Source organism: Trichechus manatus, unplaced genomic scaffold, assembly GCF_000243295.1.
Source record: "Trichechus manatus latirostris isolate Lorelei unplaced genomic scaffold, TriManLat1.0 scaffold00020, whole genome shotgun sequence".
Taxonomy (NCBI): domain Eukaryota; kingdom Metazoa; phylum Chordata; class Mammalia; order Sirenia; family Trichechidae; genus Trichechus; species Trichechus manatus.
Genome location: NW_004443956.1, coordinates 23,922,338 through 23,939,391, shown reverse-complemented (window position 1 = coordinate 23,939,391; position 17,054 = coordinate 23,922,338). Strand labels below are relative to the sequence as shown.

At 41.4% G+C, this 17,054-nt stretch overlaps 1 protein-coding gene and 1 pseudogene across 1 annotated transcript in view; both read left to right on the top strand.

Moving 5' to 3' along the window:
* The window catches only part of PTPRN2 (protein tyrosine phosphatase receptor type N2), a 1,314,151-nt gene that overhangs the window by 20,658 nt on the left and 1,276,439 nt on the right, over positions 1 to 17,054 (top strand). The window lies entirely within an intron of this gene.
* LOC105756074 (elongation factor 1-alpha 1-like) overlaps positions 16,206 to 17,054 on the top strand; it is a 9,673-nt pseudogene continuing 8,824 nt past the window's right edge.

The following is a 17,054-nucleotide window of genomic DNA, read 5'->3' as shown; positions in this document are numbered from 1 at the left end:
AAAAAAAAAAAGGTCGAGAAGGGAGAGGATTGACATGTTGTGGGGTTGTTAACCAATGTCATAAAACAATATGTGTATTACTGTTTCATGAGAAACTATTTGTTCTCTAAACCTTCACCTGAAGTACAATTAAAAAAAAAAACAATAACACAAACAAAACAAAACAAACCTGTCCCTTGAGTTGATTCTGACTCATGGTGACCCCATGTGTTACAGAGTAGAATTTCTCCGTAGGGTTTTCAAAGGCTGTAATCTTTATGGAAGGAGATCTCTAGGTCTTTCTTCCAAGGTGCCGCTGGGTGGTTTCAAGCTGCCAACTTTTCCGTTAGAAGTCGAGCACAAACTGTTTGTACTACCCAGGGACCTTTTTCTCACAATAATCCTGGAAATACATAGTATTATAAATCTCCATTTTAGACAGGTGAAAAGTGAGCCTCAGATGGATTAAGAAACTTGTCCAAGGTCGTTTTTCGAGTACATGGAGGAGTCAGAATGTCAACTTGGCGGTTCAGGCCCAGAGCTCATTCTCTTGACCTCTATGCAGTGTTGCTTTTCATTTTATTTTAGAGTCTCATTCTTTTTTTGTTTTTTTTTCCTTTTTGCAAATTAGTGTTCTGAGTGTGGGCTTCTGGAAGTTGAGGTCTTAGTTTTACAATTCTTACGGAGATAAGTGTTAGTACCTCTGGCCTCATTGTTAGATAGGGAATTGGACTACAGAGACAAGGTGTGATAGGGTCACAGAGGCAGTGGCTAGGATGGGAGCCTTGTGGCAGGCTCTCAGAACAGTGCTGAGCCCAGCCAGTCCATGGCTTCAAAGCTGTCTTCTGTGGAGTTTCGTCTTCTCTGGATTCTGCTAACAAAAATCAGTTGCGGTTCATTCGACCTCCACTCATGGTGACCTCATATATATCAGAGTAGAATTGTGCTCCATAGGGTTTTCAGTGGCTGATTTTTCACAAATAGATTGCCAGGGCTTTCTTCGGAAGTGTCTCTGGGTAGACCTGAACCTCCAACCTTTTGGTTTGGAACCCAAGGTGTTTAACTGTTTGTACCACCCAGGGACTCAGGCTTCTGCAGAGGCACCTTATCTAAGGTGGATGTGGTGGTAGTGAGGAATTAGTAAGCCACTTTGAGGCTCAATTTCTTCATCTGATAAAGGTAGATAATAAAACAGGGATGTTGTGACAATCGTTAGCCTGTGGAGTAACACGGGGATAAAGCCTGTCGGCTAACACCGGGAGAGAGCCTGTCGACTAACACAGGGACAGAGCCTGTCGACTAACACAGGGGCAGAGCCTGTCGACTAACACAGGGGCAGAGCCTGTCGACTAACACAGGGGCAGAGCCTGTCGACTAACACAGGGGCAGAGCCTGTTGACTAACAGCAGGACAGAGCCTGTCGACTAACACAGGGACAGAGCCTGTCGACTAACAGTGGGACAGAGCCTGTCGACTAAGACAGGGGCAGAGCCTGTTGACTAATGTGCTGCAGTTATTCACGTTGTCACTTTTCCAGATTGTGACTGTGCTTTAAGCTCCCTCTTGGCACTTCCTATAAACCCACAGGGCAGGGGAGAACTGTGGTGTGTTGTAGTAACTCCTTATATCTACGGAGCTGAGTTTGTGTAGGGGAGGCAGGCACGAGCAGGTGAGGACGGGACATGTGGGGACTTTGTTGGGGGGCCTACAAGGTTACTCTTTTGGTAGTTCTGGGATCCCTCAGACAGGTGAAGTTGGACAAACTGACTTTTCTTCCCACTTGATAAAAACCATTGAGTTAAGAAAATAGAAAGAAATCACTTTGTAACTGTGTAAAACCAAAAAGTAAATTAAACCAAACAACATACAGGCATCAGTTGAGCCTATTATGAATGCCTGTATTGGGCTTTGCATATTAGAGTAAAAAAAGGAAACAAAGATGCAAACGACAGATATTTATGATACAGTGCTTATATCATGGCTTTAGGAATAGCTTCTTGGACCAATGAAAATTTTTAAAGGTTTTATTTATTTTTTGCCTAAAACTCTAAATTGTATCAAGAGGAGTTAGTTAAGGGAACATTATTGAAAGATGATAGGTAGATCAATATAGACATAATGCTTCCAAAGTAAGGATATTAATAGAATTAATTCTTGTGGGGAAGATTGAGTTGGCATATTCTGTACTGCAGTATATTTTCAGTTTGCGTTTGCTCTACTTTTAAATCTTATTGTCTTTGTGTTTCATCCTTTTATTGTCTCTTGAGGAAAAGAGAGAGAAAAAAAACCTTCTTAGTTAAATAGTGAACAGATAGGCTGACTTTTGTTAAACTGATTGCTTGATGCAGAAGTAGAGGGAAATTATCTTTGAATAAGGATTGTTCATAGTTCTCTGAAAATTCTCCTTGAGTCTAATTTTGATCCAGCAATAGGTGTGTCTGGAGCTACAGGTCTGATAACTGGTTCCTGTGTTGTCTTCAAGCTGAGATACTGAAAGTCTTTACTTCTTCATTGACAGATCCTATGTTTTATAGGGTAGCTGTGGGCAACGTGCAGGCATGGGGGTCCACATAACCATGGTGGGCTCAGAGTCAGCTCACGTCATATTGGAGCTCTCTACTCTAGATGGCTTCCTGGACTCTGTGGTGTGTCCATGGTTCCAGCATTATAGAATGAGGTTAAGTCAGGTAATACATATACTGGTCAGCCCAGCGCTTGGCACATAATGGATATCTGTAACTATTGGTTTTCTCTTAGATCTTTTTCCTTAGGAATTATCTTTTTAAATCATTTTATTTGCTTGTTGCTGTTGTGAGTTGCCATTGAGTCAATTCCAACTCATGGTGACCCCATGTGTTACAAAGTAGAACTGCTCCATAGGGTTTTCTTGCCTTTAATCTTAACAGAAGCAGATTGCCAGGCCTTTTCTTTTGCAGTACTGCTGGGTGGGTTCAAATCGCCAGCCTTTAGGTTAGCAATTGAGCGCGAACTGTTTGCACTACCAGGGGACCTTATTTGCTTACTGTAATGTTACTTAAATTCATTGATATATAAGATAAACTGCAAATAAAAAAAAGAAGAAATTTAAGATTAGTTTTAAAAAGAAAGTGATGGAAAAAGATTTAGTATCCCTAAGTCCCCAAACAGAGATGGTTTTTAAAAAATTAATACACAATTTTTAGACTCAAACATCCAGTGATCATGAAGATGATCCCACAGAACTGGGCAGTGTTTTACTGTTATACATAAGGTCACCAAGAGTCTGAGCTGACTCAAAAGCAACCAAGAACAGCAACATTTTTTTCTTCTATTTTTATCATCTTGCATTATTCCTGTGGTATACTTGTTACAGTTGATGAGCCAATATTGATATATTATTATTAACTAAAGTGCATAGTTTACATTAGGGTTCACTTTTTATGTCTTACAGTCCTATGGTTTTGACTAATGCATAATGTCACATGTCCACCATTATAGCATCATGCAGAACAATTTCACTGCCCTTAAAATGCTTTGTTGCGCACCATTTTTAAAGCAACGACACTGAGTTCATAGGTGATTCCACTTAGTCCATGTGAATGGATCAGAGATCAGTTTATGCCAAACAACTTCCTAATTTAAAAAAAGAAAAATCTGAGAGTTGTAATTTGACTTCCTGTTACTGCTCATTAACTCTGATGCTCTTTCTTCTTCTATTTTCTCCCTTCTTGAAGCATTTCTATCTCTTAGCTTCCATAACCAGAATATTATCCTGATTTTCCGTCTCCTAGGAAATGCCCCTCCACCACTCATCTGCCATTTTGTCCTGCTGTGGTGGCTTGCGTATTTCTGTGATGCTGGAAGCTATGCAACCGGTATTTCAAATACCAGCAGGATCACCTATGATGGGCAGGATTCAGTGGAGCTTCCAGACTAAAACTGGGAAGAAGGAACTGGTGATCTACTTCTAAAAAATTGTCCAATGAAAACATTATGGAACATTGGTTTACTGCTGGAAGATAAGCCCCTCAGGTTGGAAGGCACTCAAAAGATGACTGGGAAAGAGCTGCCTCTTCAAAGTGGAATCAACCTTAAATGATGTGGATGGAATAAACCTTTTGAGACCTTCATTTGCTGATGTGGAACAACTCAAAATGAGAAGAAACAGCTGCAAACATCCATTAATAGTCAGAACGTGGAATGTATGAAGTATGAATCTAGGAAAATTAGAAGTCATCAAAAATGAAAAGAAAGACATAAAGATTGGTATCTTTGGCATTAGTGAGCTGAAATGGACTGGTATTGGCCATTTTGAATCAGAATCATATGATCTACTATGCCAGGAATGACAAACTGAAGAGGAATGGCATCACATTCATTATCAAAAACAACATTTCAACATCTATATGAAGTACAACACTGTCAGTGATAGGATAATATCCATAAGGCTATAAGGAAGACCAGTTAATATGACTATTATTCAAATTTATGCAATATGACTATTATTCAAATTTATGCACCAACCACTAAGGCCAAAGGTGAAGAAATTGAAGATTTTTACTAACTTCTGCAGTCTGAAGTTGATCAAACATGCAATCAAGATGCATTGATAATTACTGGTGATTGGAATGTGAAAGTTGGAAACAAAGAAGAGACGAGGAGTTGGAAAACATGGTTGTGATAGAAACAATGCTGGAGACTGTATGATAGAATTTTGCAAGACCAACTTATTCGTTGCAAATACCTTTTTTCCACAACATAAACAGGGACTATACACGTGGACCTCGACAGATGGAATAAACAGGAACCAAATCAACTACATCTATGGGAAGAGACAATGGAGAAGCTAAAATATCATCCATCAGAACAAGGCCAGGGGCCGATTGCAGAACAGACCATCAGTTGCTCATAATGCAGGTTCAAGATGAAGCTGAAGAAAATTAAAACAAGTCCACAAGAGCCAAAGTACGACCTTATGTATATCCCACCTGAATTTAGAGACCATTTCAAGAATAGATTTGATGCATTGAACACTAATGACTGAAGACCAGATGAGTTGTGGGATGACATCAAGGACATCATACGTGAAGAAAGTAAAAGGTCAACAAAAAGATAGAAAAGAAAGAAAAGTCCAAAATGGATGTCAGAAGAGACTCTGAAACTTGCTCTTGAATGTCGAGTAGCTAAAGCAAACGGAAGAAATGATGAAGTAAAAGAGCTGAACAGAAGATTTCAAAGAACAGCTCGAGAAGACTAAGTATTGTAATGAAATGTGCAAAGACCTGGAGTTAGAAAACCAAAAATGCATAACACGTTTGGCATTTCTCAAGCTGAAATTACTGAAGAAAAAATTCAAGCCTTGAGTTGTAATAGTGAAGGATTCTATGGGCAAGATATTGAAAGACATAGGAAGCATCAAGGGAAGATGGAAGGAAGACGCAGAGTCCTGTACCAAAAAGAATTGGTCAGTGTTCAATCATTTCAGGAGGTTGCATATGATCAAGAAGTGATGGTATGAAGGAAGAAGTACAAGCTGCACTGAAGGCATTGGCAAAAAACAAGCCTTCAGGAGTTGAAAGAATACCACTTGAGACGTTTCAACAAACAGATGCAACAATGCTGGAAGCGATTACTCATCTATGCCAAGAAATTTGGAAGACAGCTAGCTACCTGGCCAACCGACTGGAAGAGATCTATATTTGTGCCAATTCCAAAGAAAGGTAATCCAATGGAATGCAGAATTATCAAACAATGTCATTAATATTACATGCAAGTAAAGTTTTGCTAAAGATAATTAAAAAAACATTGCAGCAGTATATCAACAGGGGAACTGCCAGAAATTCAGGCCAGATTCAGAAGAGGATGTGGAACAAGGAATATCATTGCTAATGTCAGATGGATCTTGGCTGAAAGCAGAAAATACCAGAAAGATGTTTACCTGTGTTTTAGTGACTATACAAAGGCATTTGACTGTGTGGATCATAACAAATTATGGATAACATTGTGAAGAATGGAAATTCCAGAACACTTAATTGTGCTCATGTGGAACCTGTACATAGACCAAGAGGCAGTTGTTAGAACAGAACATGAGGATACTCCATGGTTTAAAATCAGGAAAGGTATATGTCAGGGTTGTATCCTTTCACCATACTTATTCAATCTGTATGATGCTGAGCAAATAATCCAAGAACCTGAACTATATGAAGAAGAATGTGGTATCAAGATTGAGGAAGTCTCGTTAACAACCTGCAATATGCAGATGACATAACCATGCATGCTGCAAGTGAAGAGGACTTGAAGCGTTTACTGATGAAAATCAGAGACTACGGCCTTCAGTATGGATTAGACCTCAACATGAAGAAAACAAAAATCCTCACAACTGGACCAATAAGCAACATCATGATAAACAGAGAAAACATTGCAGTTGTCAAGGATTTCATTTAACTTGGATCCACAATCAATGCCATGGAAGCAGCAGTCAATGGGCAAATCTGCTGCAAAAGACCTCTTTAAAGTGTTGAAAAGAAAATATGTCACTTTGAGGACTAAGGCGTGTCTGACACAAGCTATGGTATTTTCCGTCGCTTCTTATACATATGAAAGCTGGACAATGAATAAGGAAGACCAAAGAAGAATTGACCCCTTCGAATTATGGTGTTGGTGAAGTATATTGAATATACCATGGACTGTCAGAAGAATGAACAAATATGTCTTGGAAGAAGTACAGCCATAACGCTCCTTAGAAGCGAGACTGGTGAGCCTCTGTCTCACGTACTTTGGACGTGTTATCAGGATGGACCTGGAGAAGGACATCATGCTTCGTAAAGTAGAGGGTCAGCTAAAAAGAGGAAGACTCTCAAAGAGATGAATTGACACCGTGGCTGCAACAATGGGTGCAAACATGGCAACAGTTGTGAGTATACCACAGGACAGGACAGTGTGTCGTTGTGTTGTGCCTATAGTCGCTATGAGTTGGAACCGACTCTAAGGTACCTAACAACACAAAACAACAGGAAGTGCCCACAGTCTTTTCTGTACATTAGAACTATTGTCTTCAGCAAAAAGTTCAATAAGTGATGGTCAAAGTGGTAAAGGCGGAATGAATCTTGGTGGGATTTCAAGGGGCTGGAGGCGGGTGGACGGGTAGGATTATATCTGCAACAGATTTTCTCTATTCTCCTCCCCGCCCCCCAACCTGTGACCTCACCTACCCCCATGCCACTTTAGGAGGAAAGAAAAGAGCTCTACGGTGACTTCTACCTCTAAGGCAGTAGAACTGAACTAACCAAAAAGTGCTCTTTGTCCTTGAGCAAATTAGCTTTTATGAGGCTTTGTTTCTTCATCTGTAAGCGGAGGATAGTGTCCCTAGGTGGCGCAAAGGATTTGCACCTGACCAAAGGATGTGGTTCGAACCCACCCAGCAGTACTGCCGAAGAAGGGCCTGGGAATCTGCGTTAGTAAAGATAACAGCCAAGAAAATCCTATGGAGCAGTTCTACTCTGTACCACAGGAGGTCTTCATGGCCCGGAATCAACTCGAGGGCAGTGGGTTTGGTTTGGTTTTTGGAGGTTGCAGGGTTCAGTCTGTGCCTGGTACACAGCACTTAGTGAATGCTGGCTATAATTTCAGTCTTTTACTCCTTGTTATTAAGTCATCACCATTCTCCCTGGCTGGGAATGTTCTGCCATTTCAGGCCTGTGCGCTACAGGCTGCAGCCACATTTGCCCTGGGGGCCAGCAGCTAGGCTGTGCTGGGTACCTTCCTGAAGCCCGTCTCCTTGCATGCAGAACAGATGATGATAGTGAGGACTCAGGAAAAGCTGAGGAGGAGGCAGGAAAAATTGCCTTTGCCTCCATTAGTAGTCAAGTCCATCACGTAACTTTCCTGAACCCTTCCTTTCTGATGTCATGATTTTAGCCCCCAGGAAGCTGGAAATGTTTAACGGTATTTAGATATAGAAAATCAAAAGTGCTTTCTAGTGCAGGGATATTGACAACCTTTCATTATACCTGTCGGATTGCCTTCTTTTAAAACCTTTTCTTTACATGAGACAGGGAGGTCCTCTAAATAATGCGGGGGTGGAGGGGTGGGCACGGTACAGAAGACGTTCTGCCAGGTCACTGCTGCTCTAATTAAGTGGTATTGCCTTCAACACGTCCCCCTGGTGGTTGTGCTTTTCCAACAGCATGTTTTACCAGTGACACCAGAACGCTTGCTGCAGCTTTAATGCAGCTGGAGGAAGAGCAAGGGAGAGGAGCACCTTAATAGGCTTCCACTGAAGCCATCACGTTAATGAGGATTCTCCGGGGTCTGCTCCCTTTAACCCCAGAGGTTGCAGGTGGGAGAGAGGTGGAAGCTCTGACATTTAAAAATCTCTGCTTTACCTTTGAGGGTGAGCAAAAGTCCTCCTGTATCCATGGGATATTAACACGGGATGTGATACTGGGAACTGTCATTCCCCTCTCTGCTCTCCAGTGATTTGCATTTGAATTGTCTTGGTAGGTGTTTCTCCCCCTGCCACCATACAGATTGTGTCCATTTTTATTGTAAAGAAAAGCAGAGTACATGAAAGGGAATACGTACTACATGTTTCTGATAATTTTCTACCTTCAGATTACATATTGAGAATTATTATTATAATTATTATTATTATTTACCCTTTCTCTCTGAGCCACTGTTGTGCCATCCAGGAGCTGGACTGGAAGCTTCCCTGGTGACCATCGCTGGGCTGCTGAGGTGAGGGAGGAAGGGCATTCAGGGGCTGGGAAGGAGGGAAGCACACTCAGTTCTAAGTTAATTTCCTGCAGCCAATCCTGGAGCAGGGTTACTTGGATCTGGAGGGAGCCCTGTGAAACCTCCAGATAAGCTGGGAGGAGGGCTCTGCTTGGTGGGGGTCCTTGCACTGGAAATAATGGGGTCAGCTCTTCTGCTGCCCTTAAATGCCTGTTTGCTTCTTAGTCACAAGAGAGCATGTAAGAGTGATTGGACAAGCTTACAAATGGACCTGTCAGTTAGTAGCATCCTTTCTATCAGTAGCATCAGAAGACATACTCCAAATAAGATGCTGGAGATGTAAGTGTGAATGTGGTTTTCTAGAAGAGTTTGGAAAGAACGATTGTGTGGACAATGACTCTGCTGTCCTTGGACCACATTGTCCTGATGCTTTTCTGAACATGATTGACATATTTCCTCCTGTCAGACATCTCCTGCAGGCTAGCTCACTGGCCAGCTCCTGCTACCCCATGCTCATGGGAAGCTGTGGTCCTGGGAATCTCTTCATTGATAGTAGTTGATAGAATTCTGTTCCATTTCCCTTCTGGCAATGTTCCATCTGTTCTCTCCTCCTCATCCCAGATCAGCACCCTTAAAGAAGGCACATGTCTACACAGTGCAGGAGGTAAACATCCTTTTAAACTCACACTGCTCCCTCCTATCCATTTATGGGTATGAATCTGCAGGTCCTGAGGGTCAGGCCTACATTCCTAATAAAGTTTCATGACTGGCTTTTTAAGAAATGATTACCCTACTTGAGCATATTTAGAAGGGAAATGAGTCTGAGGTGCTCTTTGTAAAGGGAGTTGGAATGATGTTGCCCAGCTAGACCCTGGAACTAAATTTCATCCAGAGTTCTTGAAATCCAGTCCACAGATCAGAACTGGTGAAGACTTCTGCCGACCCTCCCTCTGCCTTCTTTTACTCTCTTCACTCTGAGTCTTTTTCTTATTTCTGGGGGACCTGGAGCAATAACCGTGAGAGGGAGAGAGGAAACAGAAAGGAGAAACAATTTGCAGGTGGCAAAATAATAGCAATTTTTAACTTTAAAATTGCCCTATGTGAACTACCTTCTGGGTAGGGCCAATTAAGGTGTGTGAGGACTCTAAACATTGATGATCTGTGGTGCCCCCTCCTCTGCTTATTCACACATTCAAAGGGGATATGTGATATGTGAGTTATATATATGTATATGTATATATGTGTTGGGGGGTGGGTATGTGTGTGCTTTAGCTAACCATGATGTAGCTTCTTCTTAAATTTGACTATAATGTTAGCAACTGAATGCAAAAGTGGTGTATGAATTAGATTACAAAATTTTTAGTGAATGCAGGGTACTAAGATTTTTATTATATACCACATTTTCTACAAAAAGAGTATTCCACATATCCTAAAACCAAGAAAATGAGTCAGTGGACTTAGTTGTTTCAACAGCAATGTAAAATTCTGTTGATCTCCCACAACAAAAAATTGACTTTCACCAGTTTAACTTTGAACAGCTGATACTTCGATTTTGATGCTAGTTTTGTAATATATGCTATAATTATAAATGAACAAATGAAAGGTATCATAAAATAAATTTAATGATCAGGAAGCAAAATTACAACAGACACCTGTTATCTGTTAATATAATCTGTCCTTGCCCAGTAACTGCTCATGTTGGATCCAGTTGCATATTCAGTGAATGCAGCAAGAGTTAGACTCAACAGCCAACCCCCACCTTCTGTTTATTAGAAAGAAACAGTATATTCCAAAGAGACCCACGGAGATAAGGAGTTTCAATTACATGGGAGGAGACCAAAGGAGACAGATGTCAACGAGAGTGTTGAAGTGGTAGGGGCCTCACAGCTTAAACAACCTTTTGTCAACCCTTAAACAACCTGACCCTCGTGAACTGGATCGGCCGGCACATTCTCACGCACTAGAGCTGGTGTCAGGCTCCTTTAGTGCCCTGCCAGTTCCCTTCCACTGTGGTGCCCACTTTTCCTTGTGTCCTGTCTGCTTGGTGTCTATGGGTCTCTGCCTTGGACAGCTGGTGCCCCTGTTTTGTTGATGCCCTAAGCACGTGTTTATCGTCCTTACTGAGTAATGCATCCCTGCTTTGGGGTCTGACCTTTCCTCCAGGTTATTCTTGGCCTCGTTTTGGCCTCGTTTATCCTGAGATCTGCAACCAGGCTTCACGTCAGTGGCAGTGAACTTAAACTAGACTCTGGAAGTGGAAAAGGGCAACTTCCCCAAGAGTGTCCAGCACACTGCCTTTTATGACCTAGTTTTATGCCTCCCATGAAGCTTTCCATGAACTTCTCATCTTTTTGGCTTTTGCTGTAAAACCTTCAGGTAAACTTTTACTGTCTCCACATTCTGGTGATTAAGAGCAGACTATCATGTCAGGAAGTCACAGCAATAGGCCCCATGCCTAGCTGTGAGTCTTCGGTCTGGTTTAGGCTTTTTTTTTAATTGTGATAAATATATATGTAACAAAACATTTGGCATTTCAACAGTCTTCACATTGGTTTAGACTTTTGTTGAGAAGGTCGACTTATGTATATTATGTGAGTTATACGTGAGTTATATATTGAGTTATCAGTATATATACCTGTGGACTGAACAGTTAGAGCAGTGACTTCTAGCTCTGCCTTGTCCTCCAGGGACTCTCTGCTCCTGACCAATTAGTATGTTTCCTAGGCTCTTGGTTTCCCTAGACCAGTGGAAAACCTTGGGAACTTGTTAAAATGAAGATTCATGGGTCTCATCCCACTTGATTGCAACCGGTATTCTGGAGAGGGACCTAGAATCTACATTTTTAATAAGCAGAGGTAATTCTGAGTAAGGAGGTATGTGGACACCCTCTGAGGGACCTGTTAGCACACATTTGCTCATCACCTTGTTTCAGTCCTTTTTCCGGTAGATCTGCCTGAGGACACATGCTGTGGGCAGACACTCATGTGCTGTGCATGTGGGGGAATTGATGTTCACAGAAACAGTAAGGGTACATGAACATTGAATTGGCATAAATTTAGAAGTCTAATCGTATTGGTGCAGTTTAATTTCTGCTTTGCCCTATGCTACTCCTGTAGCATCTTCCATTTATGGTCTCCTTATTATGAATGCTCCAGTGTGGTTGCCCCTCAGAACCCGGGTTATCATCACCTTCATTCCCTGCCCCCCCACACCTGCACAAGCACCTGCACAAGCACCTGCACAGGCACATGCACAAGCACCTGCACAAGCACCTGCACACACACGGATGCACCTACACCAGCAGTGCCATGTAATCAGAATATTTTGGTCTGGTTTCGTCAATTAGTATTGCCTACTCTCTGCCTCATTTTTCTCTCTGGGCCTTTTAGATTTTAGTCTCAACCATGCCAGACTCCATGGTAGATAAAACTCCAAGGGGTGCTGAGTATCTATGTATAACCTAAGGAAAGACTCTCTAATCCTGCTGGTTTTCTGCACTTTGTTAGCCTGATGTGCAGATGATTTTTGGATCAAGAGGCCTTTCAGAATCTCTTAATCATCCTACCTAGGCAGCCACATTTAGAGCACAGCGTGGGTTGTGTGTTTCTCTCTGTTAACTCTATCAAGGCCTCTGCTCCTTGGAGACTAAGTTGCTCATCTCAGTGAGAGACAGCTACTTGCACTGCCTCGAGGGAACTTTGCACGTGAAAAATGAAGGGTAAATGGGATTTAATTGTGCAGCTTTCTTCTCCAGTATAAATATATATATCAGCAAACAAGATAGGTTCACTTTGTATTTACCATCCTTGTCTATCACAGGCAGCATTATTTCATGGGCAGACACATTGTTCTCTCATGTATTAAATTTTTTCAAAATGCATTTCACTTCTCCTGACAAGCCATTAAAATTCAGCATTTAAATGTCACTCATTGTCATGTAATTTGCTGTCATGAAAACAACTATGGATTTGATTCCTGGCAAGAATCTCCGGACGTATTGAGCTGTATGTTAAAAGCAAAATACAACAAAACAAAAGAAACAAACAAAAAATCTAGTCCAGTGTCATAATTCCCTAAAAGAGAATGAAAAGAAATCCCCAAGCAATATGGAGTACAACACAGAAAATCAATATTAGCTGCAGTGATTGCTAGACATGACAGCCATCTGCAAATGAGCTAGCTGGTGTCGACGTGTTCCATGCACATTCTTTAAGAAGTTACTTCACGCAGCAGGTCACTTAAAGCTAAGCTGTGCCTTTCTTTCCTCTTGATTTTTCTCCTTGATTATCTTTTCTCTGCTTGTAATTGACCTCCACTTACTGCCTATGTTCTCTTATTTTAACACCGTCTTGGTTATGTAGTGCTGCTGTAACAGAAATACCACAAGTGAATAGCTTTAACAAACAGAAGTTTATTCTCTCACAGTCTAGTAGGCTAGAAGTATGAATTCAGGGCGCCAGCTCGAAGGCTTTCTCTCTCTGTAGGTTCTTGTCATCAATCTTCCCTGGTCTAGGAGCGTCTCAGTGCAGGAACCCTGGGTCCAAAGGACACACCCCACTCCGGGCTCGGCTTTCTTGGTGGTAGGAGGTCCCCCTGTCTCTTTGCTTGATTCTCTCTTTTATATCTCAAAAGAGATTGATTTAAGACACACCCTAATCTTGTAGATTGAGTCTTGCCTCATTAAGATAACTGCCTCTTATCCTGCCTCATTAACATCATAGAGGTAGGATTTACAATACACAGGAAAATCACATCAGACGACAAAATGGTGGACATTCACATAATACTGGGAATCATGGACTAGCCAAGTTGACACACACTTTTGGGGGTAAACAATTCAATTCGTAACAAACACTTTCCCTTTGCCCCTGAAATGCCTTCTTGCTGAGATCTAGCTGAGGTCTGCCACCCTGGCTTGTGGGAGCTTCATGATGTAGGGTGGGAAAGAGGAAGACAGTGTGGCTCCAAAGCTGATATGCATGTGAGGATATGCATTAGCCACAAAACAAATATTTGCCTTTCTCAGGGTTTACATTATATTCAGTGGAATAGTCACATGGGGTGGGAGCAAGGATAAAGGGACCACTCAGAGTAAAGAGAAGGATTAGTGAGAAATGAAACCATCATTGAAGAGGGATGGTCACTGATGAAATAGAACAGCAACTAGATCATGGCTGGTCCATTATTTTAATTAATCTCACCCCCTGTGTAACCTGTGCCTGTTATACTTTTCAGTCCTCTACATGCTAATGTGTTTCTGTAAAATTAACTTTTATTAAACACATCATACTTTCTAAATAAGCAACATTAGCTTCAAAGCTTGATTTTAAACAGCTATAATTGCTAGTAAGCAGCAGCATATATATAGTAACTTTCATTACGCTAATGGGAGGAGCGTGGGCCTCGAAGTCAGCTAGATCTGGCCTCTTCTACATAATAGCATGCAAACTTGGACAATTTAACTTCTTTTTTTCCCCAACATTTTAGTATGAAAAATTTCAGACATACCGACAAGTTGAAACACATGTACAATGAATATATATATACCCATCACCTAGATACCAAAATTAACATTTTATTATGTTTGTTTTATCATATCTCTTCATCTCTCCATCCCTCTTTCCATCCAAAACTTATTACTTTTTATGTTTTTTTAATTGTACTTTAGATGAAGCTTTACAGAGCAAATTAGTTTCTCATTAAACAATTAATACACATATTGTTTTGTGACATTGGTTGCCATGACATGTCAACAATCTCCCCTTCTCGATCTTAGGTTCCTCCTTACCAGCTTTCCTGTCCCCTCCTGCCTTCTTGTCCTTGCCCCTGGGCTGGTGTGCCATTTAGTCTCAATTTGTTTTATGGGCCTGTCTAATCTTTGGCTGAAGGGTGAACCTCAGGAGTGACTTCAGTACTGACTTAAAAGGAAGTCCTAGAGGCCATACACTCGGAGTTTCTCCAGTCTCTGTCAGACCAGTAAGCTTGGTCTTTTTTTGTGAGTTAGAATTTTGTTCTACATTTTTCTCCAGCTCTGTCCAGGACACTCTATTGTGATCCTTGTCAGAGCAGTTGGTGGTGACAACTTAACTTCTTCAAGCCTTAGTTTCCACTAAGGAGTATTATTTCTGAACTCAAAGGGTAATTTTGGCAATGTTAAAGGGTTATATGGCTTAGCACACTACCAGGCACACAGAAGTACTAATTCAGTGTCTGTAAGAAACAGCCTAGATTCTAATAAGAAATAATGACACTTTCCTGGAGGAGGAGAGTTAATGAAACAAACCTGTGCAAAGCTGGCATCTGGTAGAAGCTCACCTCCTCTTATGTGAGCAGATGCTGCTTCTTTGATGGGAGAGCTTTAGGAATCACCTATACATCTACTAAGTGAAAAACTGGCTCCTGCCCTGCTAACCAGAGTCCCTGGGTGGTGCAAATGGTTAACACAGTTATCTGCTGACCGCAAGGTTGGAGATTTGAGTCTACTCAGAGATGCCTTGGAAGAAGGGTCTGGCAGTCTAATTCCAGAAAGTCAGCCATTAAAAGTCCTATGGAGCACAGTTCTGCTCTGACACACACGGGGTCACCATGAGTTGGGACTGGCTCGATGGCAACTGGTTTTGTTTTATTTTTTAATCGCTTGCACATTTTATTTCCAACACTGCTCACCCCACCAAGCTTCAGACTCATATATCCAACTGGAAATTAACAAGTCCAAAACAGGAATAAGTTTATTTCACTCATACCTGTTTTCCAAACCTGTTGCTTTCTTGCTCTTCCCATATCTCAATAAATGTTATCACCATTCACCGATGGATCTATTAAGACAAAAACTGGTCCCTGCCTTGTTCTCTGAGTTCAGCTCATATTCCTGCTCTCTCCAGTCCTTGTGTTCGGCTACTTCTGCCTTCCTTCTTTCCTTAAACACTTTTAGCTCATCCTGTCTCAGAGCCTTTACACTCACTGTTCCATCTGTCCAGGATGCTTTTTTCTATGATTCTTTCCTTAGCTGACTCATATCTTGAAATTTCAACTTAAAGGTTACCTATCATAGACAAGTGAATTGTCACCCTGTCACATCACTGTGCTTGTTTTCTTTATAATATTTGTTACTTTCAGATATCTTGTTTATTGTTTGCCTCTCTCTACTGTATTATGAGCTCCAAAGATCTTGTCCTTCCTCTTCATTGTTGTATTCTCTTCACCTAATATCTAGCAAAGAGTAGATATTTAATATGTATTGGGTAAATGAATGAATTAATGAATCAATAGTGAATTTTGATAATCTAGAAGGCAGTGCCACACAATGGACAAGGCATACCCTGAACATGAGTTAGGAAATCTGGATTTTAGTTTCAACTCCAACATATACTTGCTCTATGATGATGTCACTAAGGCCTCCTTTCTTTTTTCCTAGACATTAAAATTTTTTATTGTAAAATAAAATATATATACACCTTTTTCAGTGGGTTTGTCACCAGAACACAGGTAAAAAGCATTGCAAAATCTAAGCCAAAATGAGAAAGGAAAATACCCATGTCAAGATCATCATCATTGGACACATAGATTCAGGCAAGTCCACCACTACTGGCCACCTGATCTACAAATGTGGTGGTATAGAGAAAAGAACCACTGAAAATTTTGAGAAGGAAGCTGCTCAGATGGGAAAGGGCCCCTTCAAGTATGCCTGGGTCTTGGATAAACTGAAAGCTGAACGTGAGCGTGGCATCACCACTGATATCTCCCTGTGGAAATTTGAGACCAGCAAGTATTATGTGACCATCATTCATGCCCCAGGAAACAGAGACTTCATCAAAAACATGATTACAGGAACATCACAGGCTGGCTGTGCCATCCTAATTGTTGCTGCTGGTGTTGGTGAATTTGAAGCTGGGAGTATGCCCTTCTAACTTACACAGTGTGTGTGAAACCACTAATTGTTGGTGTTAACAAAATGGATTCCATTGAGCCTCCCTACAGCCAGAAGAGATATGAGGAAATCGTTAAGGAAATCAGCACCTACGTTAAGAAAACTGGCTACAACCTCGACACAATAACATTTATGCCGATTTCTAGTTGGAATGGTGACAACATGGGGGAGCCAAGTGCTAACATGCATTGGTTCAAGCGATGGAAAGTCACCCATAAGGATGGCAATGCCAGTGGAACAACGCTGCTTGAAGCTCTGGATTGCATTCTACCACCAGTTCGTTTAACTGACAAACCTCTGTGTTTGCCTCTCCAGGATGTCTAGAAAATTGGTGGTATTGGCACTGTCCCTGTGGGCAGAGTGGTGACTGGTGTCCTCAGACAGGGCATGGTGGTCACCTTTGCTCCAGTCAATGTCACCACTGAAGTAAAGTCTT